We start from the raw sequence: 18,307 nt of genomic DNA on the forward strand, positions 1-18,307 counted from the left end.
TAAATATTAATACCCACAATTCCCTGTTGGGTTAATTTAATTTATTTTTATCTGTAAGGTAATTGTTACACAGTGCTGGGAAAGACAATCAAACTTCCTCATGAACATCAATATAAAATATGTGAAATCATTGACATAACCACTGAGAAACACGTGAGGCCATTGTTTCATTTCATCACACTTCTGAGAAAGGGAATGAAAATATGTCTGCTTGGAAATAGTAAAATTGCTTTTAAAGCATTCATTATTATCTTCTCTCTGTGAACCGTGAAAAAAAAAAAACTACACAAAAAACAAAAGCAAGATAATCCGGCTCATCTTGTTCCAAAACATTTTCTTATCCTGCGCTTGATTTGTGGCTAATGTAATCTCCCTTTTATAAAGTTTATGAGTTACCAGAAGTGCCAGGCAAGGTTTTTTTTTTTTTACTTTGTATTTATGTAAAAGTTTATAGTACATGTTAATAATCTGTATAATCAATGTACATGCATAGTCTAATTGTGTATTAACCCTTTCGCACGTACGTTCTTAAAAATAAGACTGGCAGCCTGGCGTGAGTTTTTTTATTGCGACCGTTATTATGCAATGACATGCGTTCTAATTTCCATGGTAACACACATCAACCTTGACACGTGAGTTTTTGCAGTGACGCAGTCACAATGGCGCTTGTGGTGGATGACCGCGTGCAGGTGAGCGCTCTATGAATGTTTTGCTTTATTTTTTTAATTCAAAACCTTTCACATTATTTGTTAGCGTGTACACACTATGGTTGACATGTTTATGTTGCTATTTTTTCCCCACTGCTTTGAATTTCGCTTGCACACGGCATTTTGCATCTCCCTCACAACATCCGCATGTCAAATGGTGAGTATATTTTAGTTTTTTTCCTCCTATTTTGGAGCACATATAATTATTTACAAACATGCAATAAATATGAATAAAGATATTTAAAAAATTCTCTTGTAAAACGAACAGTACTCAAAAATGTGGACGTTCAAATGTCATGTTTGTCGTTTTGCACCTTGCAAATATGCTCCGTGCATTCGGTAAAGTTATTAGGGTTCAGTTGACTTGATACGTAACATGAATATATTATTTGTTTTAGTGTTTATATTGTTACTGAGTTTCATATTTCACTAGCAAAGCAGAGAAAAGCTATATGGTCACGCCTCACTGACTATTAGCTTGCATATAGTTTAAGTTACATGATGTCAAATGCATACATGATGACCTTTTCTCTGCTTTGCTAGTTAGAATGTGTTGTATTAGTTTAGCATACTTCAAACGTATGTCATTTCTTAAAAAGAAATTGCAAAATGTACACATTTCATTCATGTTTTATTAAATCTCCTCAATTTAAGCTAAATGTTTTTTTGTTTAGACTATTATACATATATACACTTTCTAATAAAATTACAAAACAAATTATAAATATAATTGCAATGAACAACAATCAAAATAGTATTATAAACAAAACAATAAATATACTGTTCTCCAGCAGCCCTCTCATCAGGTTCGTCTTGAATTGAAGGGAGGTGATTTCCTTTCCTACTCACAGTAGAACAAATCGATAGGGCGTAAGGAAGAGGATAGAATAGAATAGTATGTGACAGTGTGATCTGTTTATTATTGTACATTTGTTTATAGAGGGTATGCATGTGACCTCACCGTCAGCTGGAACACTTTATATCAAACACCTTATATCTTATACCTTAATCGCAATATTGCCTCTCTGACCAAAGTGCATGTGCGTGGACATATACGGATGCTGTGCGTTGTTCACACAACTTCATGAATGAACTCTGTGACATTATTCTGAAGTTTTCTCTTCTCCAAATCACTAAACACTGTCAACACAACCCGCTGTGCAGTCTCTGCTCCTTATCTTCATCCAGATGGAGAGAACGTGACGACAACGTAGGCCAACCCGGCATTGCGATGTTCATCAGGGTGCTGAATAATATCTTGTACAGCCATAAAGATGTATTTTGAATTGCTAGCAGATTTAAACAATGGCCAGTAACATGCATAATGTATGCCTATATGAGTGTGGTATAACTTATTAGCAAATAATAAAAACTATTAGAAGAGAGATTTAAAAAAAACTGTTATAATTGAATTAATGCTTTATTTGGTTATAATTGAATTAAAATATTTTAGTTATAATTAAATTAATTTATGGACTGACACAATCTGTTCAGTAAACCACTGTTTAAAAAAAAAACGATTTTATATTTAGTTTTCTCTCCCCTGCTGTACCGAACCGTGACTTCAGAACCGAGGTGCATACCAAACCGTCAGTTTTGTTTACCATTACACCCTTAGTATATTGTATTTATTTAAAGCATTCACAGGCAAATTTGATTTATGTATTTTACTGTTGTCAAAATCAGGCATATAAAAATGCCAGGAAATGTTCTTGTCAATATCCATGGATCACTGGATCTTTGGTAAGTTTTAAGCACCACTATATCAAGTCTAAGCTTTAGTTTAAACTGAAACTTGTTTACTCGTTGTTTACACCGGTTCCCCTATTAAATCCAGTCACGCAGCAGCTCTTTTGCCACTCACTCAGGAAAGTGACATCCATGCATACCCTTTATAACACTTTTGTTTACATTAATTGAAAATGTGATCAATTTTTTTGTCTTGTTTATATTCTTTGATTTATAGAAATATCTTACCAGTAATTTGCCGGTAGACAATGTGGCTGTTCAGTAAAACTGTGTCAAGTAGGTGAAAGAAGATATTTTTGTACCACTTGGTAGACTTATTGGTGCATTCAAGAAAACCAGTCATCATGTCCGCTTTGTCAACTGCTCCCATCTTTTTGTTGTACTCCAGCACACAGACTGGCTTCATCTTGGCTTGCCCAGTGATGTGATCCAGCTTCCCTGTGGCTGCCATACCAGTTGGGTGGACAATGGTAAGGACATGGACATCTCTCTTATCATGCTATTTGACTGCCAACTGTGATCCATTTTCCTTGAATTCCACATTACCCTTTGTCATTCTACAGGTGAATGTTGGCATCCCTTTGCGGTTTGCACACACAGTCCCACAAGCTCCAGTGCCAAGAGACAAGAGGTTCTGGAAAAGTGTGGGACTACTGTACCAGTTATCCACATAAAGGACATGACCCTTTCTGAGGTAAGGTCCTAGTAGTGTCATTACAACAGACCCAGAAATCCCAAGTCCTTGGTGGTGTTTTATGGCACTGGTAGATCTGGAGTAAATGATCATGTCCTGCACATAATCAGTGAGCACATCACACAAAACAAAAAACTTGACCCCAAATCTGTGCCATTTAGATGGAATGAACTGACGAAATGCCAGCCTGCCTTTCCACTTCATCAGAGATTCATCAAAACACAGATCCCGGTATGGCACAAAAATGCGATGAAAGGAGGAGGTGAGAGCAGTAAAAATATTTCTGATTTTTTTCAGAGGGTCATTTAAAACTGCTGTTGCATTGTTTGAACAGTGAAGACGGCAGAGAAGCAGAAGGAATCGGTCCTGTGAAAACAAAGACCCGAAAAATGGTGTCAAGAGCATGGGGTCTGTGCTCCAGTAATCCTGAGCTTCAAGGTTCGGGGGAAGGTCTTCATCACTGTCACTCTCTGCCTCACTGTCAAAATTCTCCTCATCAGAATAAAAAAAAACTCCTCTATTTCCTCACTTGTCAGTTGTCTTCTTTTGAAAAAATTGTCTGCCATTTTCTCTGAAGTAGTTAAAAACTGGTAAATTGTATTAAAATTGTGTCTGCAGAGGGTACCAACTCGAGCGTGAGGTAACAGTGACATAATTTGTCAGCGGGAAAAAATGCTTGCAATGCATGTTTTACATTTACATTTATGCATTTGGCAGACGCTTTTATCCAAAGCGACTTACATTGCATTTTAAGGTACACATTTTACATTTTTTCAGTTTTTGCTTTCCCTGGGAATCGAACCCATGACCTTGGCGTTGCTAGCACTGTGCTCTACTGTTTGAGCTACAGGAAAGGTTTTATTTTATTATTTTTCATTAAAATATTTTCAAACTTGTTAACTAAATTTAAATGGATACAAGTTAACTCCTTATGGTTTATGTACTTATTAAAAATATATATGTTAGAATAGATGTTCTGTAATTTATCACTAGCTGTGGGTGTGGCGCCGTCATGTGTTTACAACAGTACCAGGGAGGCAGTCAGCTGGATTTGCGACACAAGATCACCCACTTCTCCTGATTATGCAACATTACATGAGGGAACAGCCCTAGACTGATCATACACATGAAATGGTAGTAAATGATTGTGTTAGTTGATATGTAATGTTATAGCGGGCTAACGTTATGGGCATTTGTGCCGCGATTATGTGTTTACAACAGTGCCAGGGGGGCACAAGATCACCCACTTCTCCTGATATATGTGACATTACATAAGGGAACAGCCTAGACTGATCGTTCACGTCAAAGGGTAGAAAACGTCTCAGGTTACGTATGTAACCCTAGTTCCCTGAGGGAACGAGACGCTGCGTCGAAACGCTGTGAGAACGCCTCTGCGTTAATGCGTCGTGAAGCGCCTGTAGAACCATTCCATTCTCGACAGGCTGTCTGCTTCCTGATTCAGGGCCCCCGGGATATATACTGCCCTGATTGACAGCAATTTCCCTTGGGCCCACAGGAGGATCCGATGTGCCAATTTGTCCAACGGACGAGACCTCAGACCCCCCTGGTGATTTATATAGGCAACCATGGACGTGTTGTCTGTTCTGACTAGTACGTGGTGGCCCCTGAGGTCGGGCAGGAACTGTTTCAATGCAAGAAACACTGCGAGCATCTCTAGCCGATTTATGTGCCAGTGCCGCTGATGTTCCTGCCATAGACCCTGGGATGAGCGACCACTCATGGTCGCCCCCCAGCCCGTGAGAGAGGCATCTGTCGTTAGCGTTACGCGACGAACATGAGCCCCCAACACGGGACCCTGAGATAAAAACCCCGGGTTTTTCCACATGACCAGAGCACGTAGGCATCGCCGCGTGACTTTGATCGTGCGGAGCGGATTTCCCCTCGGGGAGAACCCTTTTGTTTTGAGCCACCACTGCAGTGGCCTCATGTACAGTAGGCCAAAAGGTATCACGTTGGACGCTGCTGCCATGAGACCTAACAGTTTCTGGAACTGTTTCACAGTGACGGCTCGGCCTAGCTTCTGTTCTTTGGCGGCTGCCAGGATCGATGCTATGCGTGTTGGCGATAATTGCGCCCGCATAATTACCGAGTCCCAGTTCACACCCAGAAAAGTGGTTCTCTGAGCCGGAGAAAGCACACTCTTCTTGGCGTTCAGCCTCAACCCCAGCTTCGACATGTGGGCGAGAACAGCATCTCGATGCTGAACCGCCATCTGTTCTGTATTCGCTAGAATCAGCCAGTCGTCGATATAGTTCAGTATGCGGATGCCCTGTAGACGCAGCGGCGCCAGAGCTGCATCCACACACTTGGTGAACGTGCGGGGTGACAGTGCTAGACCGAAGGGAAGTACACGATATTGGTATGCCTCTCCCCCGAAGGCAAACCTCAGGAACTTCCTGTGATGTGGAAGGATGGAGACATGAAAATACGCATCTTTGAGGTCTATGGTGACAAACCAATCCTCCGATTTGACCTGCGCTACAATCTGTCTGAGTGTAAGCATCTTGAATTTGAGCTTGGCCACCGAGCGATTCAATAGCCGCAGATCTAATATCGGGCGTAAGCCCCCATCCTTCTTCGGCACGATGAAGTAACGGCTGTAAAAGCCTGACTCCCTGCTGGGAGGGGGAACCCTCTCTATAGCCCCTTTTTGCAGGAGTGTCTCTACTTCCTGTGCCATTACCAGAGCCTGCTCCGGGCCCACCTCTGTAGGTAGGACACCGCAGAAAGGAGGTGGCCGACTTCTGAATTGAATGGCGTACCCCCTTTCTACTATCTGCAGGACCCAACGAGATATATTTGATAGACGTTTCCACTCGTCTAGAAAATCTACTAAGGGAACCAGCCTCTCGAGGCTGGCCTCTGGTGTATTTTGAGCAACAAGCACAGTGCCCTGAAGCGGCGGACCGGCAGGGAACAACTGACTTGACTGCTCGGGGGCCCCCCGAAGGGGGTGCGGACCACCCTCGGGTGGCCCGCGGAGACCGACTGCGCCCCGGCATTGCGGCGGGGTTGGCAGCGCGACCCCCCGAGGGTGCCGCAGGGAAACGGGTACCGTAGGCAGGGGTAAGCACCGTTTCCCTACGGGGGGAACCACCCTCAGCGTCCTGACGCTTCTGGCGTCAGGAACGCTTTGACGAGGCCTTCTTGGCGATCAGGACTGTCCTCAGATCAGTCCTGCCCTTAGAAGACCTCGCCTGAGAGCGCCGCCCCTCGTCCCCACGCTGAGGGGGAGTTCGGGTGGCGACGCTCTGCTTCTGCTGCGCCCTGTGAGCGGAGCTCGTACTCGGCTTGGGCTGCCTGGTATCAGCGGCAGCCCCAGGGACCTGGACCCGGAGAGGGAGAAACTGCTTTAGCGCCGCAGCTTGTTTCTTTGACTCCTGGAACCTCTCGGTGACAGTGTGTACTGCGTCACCGAAGAGGCCGCCAGGAGACAGCGGCGCGTCGAGCAGGAAGCTTTTCTCCCTCTCCTTGATTTCAGTGGGGTTGAGCCACAGATGCCTCTCCGTAGCCACCAAGGCTGCCATAGAGCGGCCAACACATCTGGCCGTCTCCTTGGTGGCCCGGAGAGCAAGATCAGCTGATGTTCTAAGCTCATTGATTACATCACCCCCCACTTCATCACGTCCATCTAGGTCCCTAAGCAGGTCAGCCTGATAAGCCTGCATTATTGCCATTGTATGCAGGCATGCAGCTGCCTGACCTGCCGCCGAGTACGCCTTGCCCACCAGTGCCGACGTTGTTTTTAATGGTCTGGTGGGCAAAGTCGGGGCCTTCAGGGACGATGCCGAGGAAGGCGAGAGATGGCTCGCGAGCGTCTCTTCTACCTTTGGCATCGCCCCATAACCGTAGTGCTTCAGCCCCATGATGTTGCTATAGACCGAAGTCTGAGGGCTGAACACACGGTATGATGCCGGTCTCTTCCATGACTTTGCCACCTCGGTGTGCAAATCATGGAAGAATGGCAGGCCCTGCCGCTGAGGTTCTGAAGCGCGAGCGGGCAGGAATCTTTCATCTAATTTACTAGATCTTTTTCTTCCTGCCTCAGATATTTCTATGGGCCAGTCAATATTTAGTCTGGCCACAGCTCGCGTTAGAACCTCAACGAGCTCCTCACTCGCAGGGGACTGAAGTGGCGAATCTTCAGTCGCGATGCTCTCAACGTCCACCTCCTCGGAGCTGGATAGTTGGAGCACCGGCGACTCTCTCGGGGGGGAAGAAACCGCCATGCGTGCTTCCATGCCCCGAGAAGAGCCGCTGGATGGAGCAGGTGAGGACAGAGATAAGGCAGCGCCCGTCTCTAACCCCTCTGCAACATCCAATTGTGATCCCCACGACTGCAGCCTTCGCTCCGCCTCGGCGGAAGCGGGACCAGAGCCGCGGGGAACACGAGCCGAGGCACCCTCCTCGAAGAGTGCCCGGCGGGAGCGCAGCGTTCTCAGTGGCATACGCTCACAGTGCTCGCAAGCAGCCCCCTCGAGGGCTGCCTGGGCATGCTGCGCTCCCAAGCAGGCTACACAAAGAGAGTGTGTATCCCCGCTCGTGATGTAGCGTGGGCAGGGATGAACACACCTCTTAAAGCTGCTTTCACTCGCCATTTTATTCTATCTATTTTATTTTCTCTTTGTTTGTTAATATATACTGCAATATTTAACAAAAGGGTGGAAAATCTCTGGATATAGACAGACAAAACACCAAATAGACAGACAGGTTCACGCAGATCGCTTGCTGAAGGCTCAGAAGCTAGTTCCTGTTTGTTTTCACGGACGTTTTATAGCTTCCGGTCGATGACGTCATCACGCCGACGATCGATCTTTTTTCCGATGGAATGGTTCTACAGGCGCTTCACGACGCATTAACGCAGAGGCGTTCTCACAGCGTTTCGACGCAGCTCGAGTTCCCCGAAAGGGAATGATTGTTATTTGATCGGTAATGTTATCACGGGCCATTTATAACACTGATATCTTGCTGTTATATATATTAGCATGCAGTTACAAACTATATTTAGTGTTTGCTGATATTTTTGTGGTTGTGTAATATAATTTGAAGTGTATGAAACCTAAAATAAACATTAAAAGACACCGAGCTAAGTCAGTCTTTCATTCACTCAGTCTTTGGCTCAGCGCCAGTCAGCACGCTAAAACAGATTTTAAATTTTGAATTCGGCAGTTGATCACTGAGCGTTCTAATCGCACCGGTATGATCGTACGCACCAGGGACCAGCACAGAATGATCATACAGGTTTGATCGTACGTGTCAAAGGGTTAAATATTGTTTTCTATATGTGGATGATTTTGTATTCCTAATGCCTAATTTGACTTTATTAATTATTTATATGCTCTCAAGTTCAAATATTATTTTAAACTAAGATGTGCATCTCATTGCCTTCTCAGGGAACATTTTGGTAACTATTGTAAACTCTGTTCCCTGATGGAAGGAATGATATAGTGTTGATGTAGTGACGATGGTCGCACATAGAAAAATGAAAATTGGTGAGGGAAATTTGAATGGATTCCATATACCAGCCACCATAGTCACATGTGTACCGGGAGCCAGAACGCCTGACATCAAAGCAAATTTAAAAGTGCTGGCTAAAGCTAATCGTAAATTCTCTAAGATTATTATTCACGTTGGCGCTAATGATGTTCGACTTCGCCAGTCGGAGATCACCAAAAATAACATTAAAGAGGTGTGTAAACTCGCAAGTACGATGTCAAAGGCACTATTTTTCTCTGGTCCCCTCCCTGTTAAAAGGAGTGATGAAATAGTTAGCATATTATCATCACTCAATGGCTGGTTGTCTAAGTGGTGTCTGCAAAATAGCATAGGGTTCATAGACAATTGGAAAAGTTTTTGGGGCAGACCTGACCTGTTGAAGAAAGACTGCATGCATCCCTCCTGGGTTGGTGCTGCTCTTCTCTCTACTAATTTTGCACATAGTCTTAGAGCTAAACCTTGACTCACTGGGTCCCAAATCAGGAGGCAAACTGGCTAAACCAACCATCTGCTAGCTGTCTCACGTCACCAGAGTCAGCTAAATCCCAGCACATAGAGACTCTTTCACCTAGATATTATCACATAGAGACTGTAGCTCTGTCCCAATTCGCCTACTTATACTACGTCCTAAAAGTATGTACTCTCTTTGTGAAGAAAAAGTATATACTTTTGAGTGTGTAGCAGAAAAGTATGCAAGCTTCAGGACATACTACTTCGCCATCTTTAATGGACTCTGGCGCTTAGTTACGGGCATCCCGTCACCGTTTAACTGCCCTGTCAATCATCGTCAGATTCGTCAGAGTTCAAATCCTCCACATTCAGTTTAATCTCCTACCGTATCGGAGAGAAATGTAGCCGCTCGTTGATCTGCCATGTGTGGGTCTTTGTGGGTCAGAGACTCTCCTCATGTGTTTGCAGTTTAAATATAATGATGCATTTAAAAGTTAATGGCCAAACGTGTCATTAAAAAAGTTCACAATGCTGCTGCAGGTGAAATATAATGTGGACAACACTGAATAAATATATTTTTGTCAGGTTAAATATTGATTGTTGTTCACTCAAACCCCTTTATCTAAACTTCTCTACTTAACCGTCAAACTCGCACATCCGTCATGTTTGTAGATTTTTAACACTTTTTATCTGTATTAGCGGCATCCAATAGCCACATAGGGGCTAGATAGCGGGCTCGTGACTCGTTAGCACTTCGTCGTCTTGTTATTAAAGAAAGACGATTTGGTTTGCCTTCTTGGGTTTTATTTTCACATCTAAGACATATAGACTAGTACGATACGGTCAACAGAAAGTTGGCTCCCACTACTCGCCCCTTCCAACCAATAACAAACAATATGACAAAAGGAAGTAATAAAGGAAAACGGAAGTGATCACCTGTGCCCCCCGTGACTGTGAGTAACCAATTAGAAATAACAAGAATTAACGCACTTACATTCCGGCCCCATGATTATTACATTAAAAAAAAAGATAATAATCATCATCAATTAACAACCACAATAAATACATACATAAATTGTACAACATAAGTCATTTACAAATATAATTATACATGTAGGTGTATGTATGCATTTGTCCATAGAAAAGGAGTCTCTGTATTTCTTCTTAGCCCAATCCTTAAATTATGTCAGTCAAAAAAGGGGTCTCAAAAAAAGTCTGTCTATAAGTCAGTCATGTACCTGTCAGTATGTCCGTACGTCATTGCGCGCTCAAAATCAATTACAGTCTTCTTCAGATTCAAGAAGTAGACAAATCTTGGTGACTGGTCTGTCTAAGCAATTATACTTTGTTTTAATCCTTACTTGGCGAATCAATCCCCTTTTATCTGGTGTAGTATGAATAATTTTACCCATAATCCATGAGTTTCGAGGGGCAGCATCATTAACAACAAGTACAACATCTCCTACTTGAAAATTTCTTCTCTTTACAAGCCATTTCTGCCGTTCCTGTAGCTGAGGTAGGTATTCCTTTAGCCATCTCCTCCAAAACAGGTCGGCCATGTACTGTACTTGTCGCCATCTACGACGAACATATATGTCCTCCTTCCGAAATAAACCAGGAGGTAAAGAGGGTTGGGTTTTAAGAAGTAACAGGTGGTTGGGGGTTAGAGCCTCCAGATCGTTGGGATCCATGGATGATCTGGTTATAGGACGGCCGTTGATAATTGACTCCACTTCACACAAAAGCGTATGAAGACCCTCTTCATCTATACTCTGCCCTCTTAAGATAGAATTCATAGTCTTCTTCACTGATCGAATCATCCTCTCCCAGATGCCTCCATGATGCGATCCTGTAGGAGGATTGAACATCCATTTGATACTCTTCTGGATTAGAACGTCATTAATCTTATCATGGTTCCAGTTTTGTATGGCTTCTCTCAATTCTCGTTCAGCTCCAACGAAATTGGTTCCATTATCTGAACGCAACTCCAATACTTGACCACGTCGTGCTATGAACCTTCGCAAAGCGTGAATAAAAGAATCTGTGTCTAATGATGCAGCCACTTCAATATGTATGGCTCTTATAGCCAAACAAGTAAAGATGACTCCATATCGCTTCACATTACTTCTCCCACGTCTGATCTCAAATGGACCGAAACAATCAACTCCAACTCGAGTAAACGGTGGTTCATCTGGTGAGACTCTACTTGAAGGTAAATTTGCCATCTGCTGGCAACCTGTTGCTCCTTGAAGTCTTTTACAGATTACACATCTGGACAGAACTCTCCGTATGGCTGAACTTGCGCCTGGGATCCAATACCGTTGACGTAACCTGGCCAACATGTAATTTCGTCCACTGTGTCCAACCTCATTGTGAATATGTCTTAAAAGTAACTCAGAAATATGCAGATCCTTTGACAGTATTATTGGATGCTTTGATTCTTCGGGCATGACTGCATTATCCAGACGTCCATACATTCTTATTACACCCGCCTCAAGTACTGGATTGAGACAATACAGAGGACTGCTCCGCTTCACTTCTTCACCTCTCTGTAACGATATCAATTCCTCTGGAAACTTCATCCTTTGAGAAAAGCAGACAATCTCCATTTCACTTTTGTTTAACTCCTCTACCGATAGATAGCCTTCACACATACTAGATCGTAGTTTAAGCATGGTTTCATCGATGATAACCTTCAGGGGTTGATCAGTTTCAGTACAATCTAAAGTTTCGTTCAGTTGTTTTCTCTTCTTACTTAGAGCTAGGAGGATTCTCTTCAGCCTAAGAATCCAGGCCACACCCTTCCTCAGATGTGTCCATGATGAGTAATGATTGATAAGCCGTGCAACAGCATCCTCTTTCTCTTCGGTTTGAACCAATAGTGTGTTAACCCCAACTTCACGCTTGATTTCTGGATCTTGCACCAAACTCCTTTCCAAGTCAATTGGGTTGTTTGGCCACTCTTCCTGTGATCTAATAAGAAAGGGAGGGCCAAATAGCCACATCTGCTCCTTAAGTAAGAGATCCACCTTTAGCCCCCTTGAGGCAAAGTCAGCCGGATTGTTGGCAGAATCTATATATCTCCACTGAGCTGTGCAGGATGCTCTCAGGATCTCAGACACTCTGTTGGCAACAAAACACTTAAATCTAGAAGATTCATTTTGAATATATTTCAACACAGCAGTGCTGTCAGACCAAAACACTGACTCTTGCAGCTTCATCCTTAGATCCCTTTTCCATAGCCTATCCATTCGGCTGGCGAGAGTGGCAGCTGTAAGCTCCATACGGGGAATGGTAGTAGATTTCACTGGTACTACTCGAGCCTTACCCATCAAAAAGGCAGAATGTACAATGCTCTGAGTGTTATGTAGAAGCAGGTAGGACACAACACCATAGCCTTCTTCACTGGCGTCAGAGAAGTGATGTAACTGAGCCAACGTGACTTCTCCAAACCCTATAGGTTTCAAACATTTTTTTGTCTCAAATTTCTCCAAACCATGAAGCTCTTCAAGCCAATTTCTCCATCTTTGTGCATATTTAATGGGTATAACACTATCCCATCCAATCCTTTCCCTGCAAAGATCTTGAAGAATCTTCTTTGCAGAAAGGACTACTGGAGACAAAAATCCAAGAGGATCATACACTGCACTAATCACAGAAAGTATTCCTCTTCTAGTAAAAGGTCTGTCCTTAATTACCACTTTGAATCTGAAGGTGTCAGATTCAGCACACCAATGTACACCCAGTACTCTCTCCATCGGAAGTACATCATGGTTCAAATCAAGATCCTTCACTTCTTTCACCCGTTCTTCTTCTGGTACAGCATTCAACACACCACGACTGTTGCTCATCCATTTGGTCAGATGAAATCCACCTTTAGCACACATTGCATGGAGTTCTTTATATAGTTGGATCGCATCAGATTCTGTGGGGACTGAAGCGAGACAATCATCAACATAGAAGTGATTTCGAATTACCTCTGCTGTCCTGCGATTAAACCCATCTCCATGGTCCTCTGCACATCTCCTGAGTGCATAGTTAGAACAACTTGGGGATGAGGAAGCTCCGAACAGATGTACAACCATTCGAAATTCCTCCAACTCCTTACTCAAGTCACCCTTTGACCACCACAAAAACCTCAAAAGATCTGAGTCTTCTATAGGAACCTTTACCTGATAGAACATGGATTCAACATCAGCCATTAAGGCGACAGACTCTGTTCTGAATCCTGTAAGAACACTTATTAGAGTGCTTGTCAGATCTGGTCCCTGAAGTAGTTGTCCATTCAATGATACTCCTTGAAAGGAGGCACTGCAGTCAAAAACCACCCTAATTTTCTTCTTTTTTGAATGGTAAACCCCGTGATGAGGTATATACCAAACACGGCCATCATGCCTTTCAAGTTTCTCCACGGGTACTTTTTCCGCATATCCTTTGGAAATTACCTCTTCCATGAAAGCAGTATAATCTGCCTGAAATGTTGGATCTTTCCTGAATTTCCTTTGGAGGTTCAAAGCTCGCTGTTCTGCAACGATTTTGTTGTTTGGAAAGACCACATCCTTATTCTTGAGCGGTAAACCAATGCTGTAATGACCATCTATTAGTTTTATAGACTGAGACACAAGATCCATGAACTGATTATCTTCTTTAGACATCCCTACCATTTCATCCAGAGCATTTTCAGGGAAATCAGTCCTAAACTGTTGTTTCCAAAGCTCATCCAATTTTGAGACAGAGATCCTGTTTACAGTGACATTAGGTTGATCATTACAGGAAGTTCCATTCTCTTCCATACATTTAAGCGGTCCATTTACCGTCCATCCAAGTATGGTTCTTATCGCATATGGTCCATTCCTTTGGCTGCGAACAACCTGCCATGGCTCCATTGCCTCTGGCACATTTGCTCCGATCAAGAGTTCGACTCCTGCTTCAATTGAAGGTAAGGGAATGTGACTCAAATAAGGCCATCGAACCAGATCACTCTGCACAGGAATATTAGAATTGGATACTGGCATGCTTTTCTGAGTATATACTTCAGAAAGTGAACAATAGTGTGTCTGATCCAATCCTGCAACTTCTAGATCCTTAAGAAAATAACTGGAAACCAATTTATCCTGATTCATTGTTTTAAGCAAAATATTCACTCTTTTACCGGAAAGATTAAGTTTATTCATGAGACTTTCCGTACAGAAGGTTGCTGAGCTGTCAGGATCTAAAAAGGCATAAGTTTCCACAATTTTGTTTCCATTGTTAGATTTGACACATACTGGAAGAATGGACAAGGCACAAGCATCTTCACCGGCCCCAGTAAGACTACTGGACTGAACAGAGATCAGAGCACTACCTACTGCTTGCTTTGGTTCCTCTGATTTATCTCGCTGGAGGACATGAAGGATGCTGGGGTGTTTAAAGCCACACACCTTACATGTAATCCACTTCTTACAATCTCTGCTAATGTGGCCTATACCCAAACAGCCAAAACAGATTCCTTTCTTCTTCAGAAAGTCCATTTTCTCTTTATGGTTTTTTTTGGTAAGCACAGGACAGGAATTCAAGAAATGTTCTTCACCACAATAAAGACAAGACGAACTTTTGTTTGTTTTCCTAGGGTCTTCCAATCCTGCTACAGAGACCGTGGTAGCGAAACTACTTCCCTTAGGCTTAGAACGAATCAAGTTTCGACCTCCACCAGAAGGAGCCTCAACAATGTTCCCAAACACAGGATCAGTAACAATCTTGACTTGCTTTTCTATAAAATTCACGATGTCTTTAAATGTTGCTTGTTCATTACGGCTTTCCTGTAAATCACACGCCACAGCTCTCCATTTGTCTCTGAGCTTAAACGGCAACTTTGAAAGAATAATTTGCATGTTAGTAACCAAGTTTAACTCTTTCATGTAACGAACGTCGTCCATGGCATTACAGCAAGCTCTGAGAAAAAGATGATAATCTTGTAAGGCTTTAGTATCCTCAGGTCTTATGGACTTCCAAGAGAGCACTTTATCCATATATGCTGCAGATATTTTAACTTCGTTTCCAAAGTGTTCCTTAAGTAAGGCTTTAGCCTTCATATAGCCCTGTCTAGAAACCATATGTTGACAACTTCTTACAAGTTCTCTTGGTTGACCTCGGGTAAACTGCTCGAGAAAGTAGAAACAGTCACCGTAATCATTTACCCTTCTTTCAACAATTTCCTCAAATGATCGTATGAAGCTTTGGTATTGCAAAGGATCTCCATCAAAGGATACCATATCTCTGTGAGGGAGTAATGAAATGTTTCGTTGCTGAACCAACATGGCAGTGATGTCATTTTGTTTCTCCATAAGACGCAATATACTTTGTTGCTCTCCATCAACTGCTAAGAGTCCTGAAACAGGTACATCACTACTATGGTTAGAATGTAGCTGCCCATTCATTGATGTAGTTGACTGTACCGGTGCTATAGATCTTTGTTGTAGCACAGGGTAAGGAGAAGAATTGCTTTGCAGCACAAGAGGAGGCTGAGAGCTGCTTTGTGACACGTAAGGAGGTTGAGAGCTGCTTTGTGGCATGTAAGGAGGCTGAGAGCTGCTTTGTGGCATGTAAGGAGGCTGAGAGCTGCTTTGTGGCATGTAGGGAGGCTGAGAGCCGCTTTGTGGCATGTTGGGAGGCTGAGGGCTGCTTTGCGACACGTAGGGAGGCTGAGAGCCGCTTTGTGGCATGTTGGGAGGCTGAGGGCTGCTTTGCGACACGTAGGGAGGCTGAGAGCCACTTTGTAACATGTTGGGAGGCTGAGGGCTGCTTTGCGACACGTAGGGAGGCTGAGAGCCGCTTTGTGGCATGTTGGGAGGCTGAGGGCTGCTTTGCGGCACGTAAGGATGCTGAGAGCTGCTTTCCTTATTTCTTGCACCTGTTGTCGAATTATTAACAGGCAAAGACTGTGATTCAACATATGTTTCGACTTGAACTGATGCAACTGCCATCGAAATTGAAGAAATAATTTCATCATTTTCCTTTCTTTCTTTTCTTACTTCCGAATTAATACTTTGTCTTGATGTAACAGACCTGTACACATTAGCTCTAGCCATAGACACAGCAATTTTAGTTTGAAGATCAATTCTTTCCTTCTTCTTCCTTAAACGCTCTTCTTCTTCTTCCACAGCATGCTTCTGCTGCAGCATTTGCTGACTGGCTAATAAAGCAGCTACTTCAGCTTCTGCTTGAAGACGAGCAGATGAAGTAGATGATCTACTAGATCGTGAACCAGAGGAGGAGCTCCTTTTATGTGATTTTTTGCTGTATACATTTGAGATGCTATCAGTTGGTTTAATCTCATCCATGAAATGCTCACAGGTCAATGCATCACATTCCTCACCTTGCTCACATTGATTCAGAGTGTTTGAATTTGCATTCACATCAGAGGTTGCAACAGGCATTGGATCATTTAAAGCAGCCTGCACATCTATTGCCTTATGAGATGACAGAGCACATTCGTCACTCCGTTCTAAAATTACTGCTGTAGTAAGTGACGTTGTCTTACATTTAAGGTCACACAGCCATTGCTCCACATCTTCAATGAACCCCTTGTTGAACTGTACAATTGAGCCATACCATTCATTTTGCTTAATTTGTTCTTCAGCAGGAAATAAAGGAATCACATTCTCATGCAACAAATTGACATCATCTCTCAAAAGCTTCAGTGTTTCCAAGAGAGAACAAACCTTAGATGAATTCTCATCGTATTTTATAAGCTCTTTCATTGAAGCGATCACATTTTTTATTTTGTTCACTTTAGATTTACGGTCCCTTTGTAACGATTCAATCTTTAACTCCCAAGCCTTTGCTGTGAGTTTACGCTCCCTTTTGCTCTCCATAACCACGTCACCCTGTTCATCATCCATTTTCCTTCCTCAAAGAACTCAGCGGCGCTGGCTCCCAAAGCAATCCATATAATCGCACACGAGAATTATGCAAATCCCAACGCTGCATGCAACACGCATGACATAAACTACACGTTTCCAATCCACCGTAGTTTATCCAAACAAACCGATCCGCTCCACATCAAGCACAACCAGACATAACGTCTTCAATCGACCGGCAGCAAACAGCAAGCGGCATAATAATAAACTGATTCACATACCGGTTCAAATGCTGTGCATCTCGTGTCCGTTTCCACTTGCGGTCTACAACTGCTTTTCGGTCCAGCGCGTGAATGGAATCTCTTTGAACCGAAGCGCCGTTTTCTGTTGACTAATATTAGCGGCATCCAATAGCCACATAGGGGCTAGATAGCGGGCTCGTGACTCGTTAGCACTTCGTCGTCTTGTTATTAAAGAAAGACGATTTGGTTTGCCTTCTTGGGTTTTATTTTCACATCTAAGACATATAGACTAGTACGATACGGTCAACAGAAAGTTGGCTCCCACTACTCGCCCCTTCCAACCAATAACAAACAATATGACAAAAGGAAGTAATAAAGGAAAACGGAAGCGATCACCTGTGCCCCCCGTGACTGTGAGTAACCAATTATAAATAACAAGAATTAACGCACTTACAATCTGCGTTTGTAGTTCTAATCGAATCCTCGTCCAACTCGCAATGGGTTGTGGGGAATATCAGCAGTGAGAGTGGCCATCGATCCATACTACGAATTCGGACCGGAAATATTAAACCATCAGGGAATCTTTGGAATACTCTTTTCAACATACTATGATTTGGGACATACTAATTCTATTTTCGAATACTATTTAGGAAGGATAGTATGCGAATTGGGACGCAGGGTGTGTATGTTCCCTGAATTAGTAAATAAAACCATTCAACAGTAAAAATTTAATTGATGTCCAACAAACAAACAACTGATACAATACAGATGAACAATTGATAAAGCTCAGGTTGCTGAATATTCGATCAGTTTCGCCCAAAAGCGCTTATTGTTAATGATATGATTATAGTTCATAACCTAGATGTGCTGTGTTTGACAGAAACCTGGCTAAAACCTGACGACTACATTACTTTAAATAAGTGCACCCCCCAAGATTATTGTTATAAACACGAGCCACATCTGTAAGGTAAAGGGGGAGTTGTTGCTGTAATTTATAATAATATCTTTAGTATTACTCAGAAGACTAGTTTCAAATATAATTCCTTTGAAGTTTTGCTGCTTTATGTAACGTTGTTGTGTGTAAATGATAAATCCCGTTTGACATTTGTG

At 42.9% G+C, this 18,307-nt stretch overlaps 1 long non-coding RNA gene across 4 annotated transcripts; it reads left to right on the forward strand.

Annotated features, from left to right (window-relative positions):
- Positions 1-510: 510 nt before the first annotated feature.
- On the forward strand, positions 511-3,496 carry LOC137085082 (uncharacterized). Of its 4 annotated transcripts, XR_010906898.1 has the most exons (6): positions 511-689; positions 880-1,046; positions 2,674-2,732; positions 2,845-2,926; positions 3,020-3,150; positions 3,312-3,431. It is a non-coding gene; the product is annotated as an uncharacterized lncRNA (long non-coding RNA). The 4 variants fall into 4 exon arrangements; XR_010906899.1 differs by lacking the exon at positions 880-1,046 and having other exon boundaries at positions 2,688-2,732; XR_010906900.1 differs by lacking the exons at positions 511-689; positions 880-1,046 and adding an exon at positions 3,485-3,496 and having other exon boundaries at positions 2,406-2,732; positions 3,312-3,381.
- The last annotated feature ends 14,811 nt before the right edge of the window (positions 3,497-18,307 follow it).

The sequence above is a fragment of the Pseudorasbora parva genome, chromosome 8 (genome assembly GCF_024679245.1).
Source record: "Pseudorasbora parva isolate DD20220531a chromosome 8, ASM2467924v1, whole genome shotgun sequence".
Taxonomy (NCBI): Eukaryota; Metazoa; Chordata; class Actinopteri; order Cypriniformes; family Gobionidae; genus Pseudorasbora; species Pseudorasbora parva.